Here is a 1,423-nt window from a genome sequence, read left to right on the forward strand (position 1 = left end):
TGAGGCCTGAGGCGAGCACAAAACTTGGTGCCCTCAAAGTTTAATATTTATACATATATTTTTTATCGATTTAAATATAATAGTATTTGTAACATGAATTCTAGAAATAAAATATCATCAAAACAATATGTCATAAGTAAATACTAAAAAAATAAAGAAGATCCAAACAAAATATAAAATTAATGTTCCGAACTAGTACATAGTCACTTGAATATTATTCTTCTCGCATTTTTTGAAGCGAAAGTATTGAATTATTGATCAAGTTTGCATAATCAACTTTCTCAATAATTTTTTTCTCGATAGATAACATAGCTAACCCATTTAGTCTTTCTTGCGACATAGTTGATCGAAGATAAGTTTTAATCAACTTCAATTTGGAAAAACTTCTTTCCGCAGATGCAACAGTAACTGGTATAATCAGCAAAACTCGATATGCGATATAAGAATTTGGATAACAATCATCCATTGTTTTCAAATAATTCAGCACATCAATAGCTGTTTTTGCTTCTCCGGGTAATGAATGTCTTAACAACTTTAGCTCTAGAAATAAATCTGATCCATCAACATCGGAGTGCCCATCATGTGTTAAAGAATTTTGAAGATTGACACATGAGCTCAAGAGACCATCATCATCAATAGACTTCAACTTCTCCAAACTAAATAAAAACCCAAAGGTTTCTTCGTACTTTTGAAATTGCTCAAACCGAGTTTGAAGTGAAGAAAGAGCTTGATCAATTATAAATAAGAAGTAATTAACTCGAAAAGATTCTTTAGGAGATTGAGTTACCTCTTCACTATTGATATCATCAAATTGTCTCTTTCTCCGAATGATGCGTTTTTCTCGAAAAATAGGTTCAATTCCCATTTCACTTGCAATATGTTCGGCTTCAACCAAGGCTTGATCAAATCTAGATTCTCTAAACTCTTGGAGAAAAGAAATAAGTCCCTTTAATTGTTCGATAGAAACATCAATATCCATTTTTTCTGATTGGAGAAACTTACTGACAATGTTAATCTCATATAATAACTTGTACCAAATTATCATTCCGGTTAGGAATTCAAAATTCTCAAGTTCAAATGATGCCAAGCCCTCATCTTCACTCTTTATTTCAAGTTCATATAATAACACGCCGAAGATGTTCCTCCATTATTGGATCAAATTCGGCAATCATTTCAATTAACTGCAAAAAAGATTCCATTATTCTCAACATAAAGTTTTTCACAATCTCCTCGAATTAAAGCATCTTCCTTTTGTTTTTTTTTTTGTTTTTTCTGCCCCAGACAAATATTTTCTTATAGGATGCATGCTTGATAAAACTCTAAATGCTAATCTACATTAAAAATTTATTGATTAACTAGCATTCTATGAATCTATGATTAACCACAATGTTGCACTTCCGCTATGCAATAATGTAAGATACAG

The 1,423-nt window shown here is 31.1% G+C and overlaps 1 pseudogene; it reads right to left on the bottom strand.

The window, feature by feature from the left end:
- Positions 1 to 264: 264 nt before the first annotated feature.
- Positions 265 to 901, bottom strand: LOC124943601 (annotated as a pseudogene).
- Between the last annotated feature and the right edge of the window lie 522 nt (positions 902 to 1,423).

The sequence above is a fragment of the Impatiens glandulifera genome, chromosome 1, assembly GCF_907164915.1.
Source record: "Impatiens glandulifera chromosome 1, dImpGla2.1, whole genome shotgun sequence".
NCBI classification, from domain to species: Eukaryota; Viridiplantae; Streptophyta; class Magnoliopsida; order Ericales; family Balsaminaceae; genus Impatiens; species Impatiens glandulifera.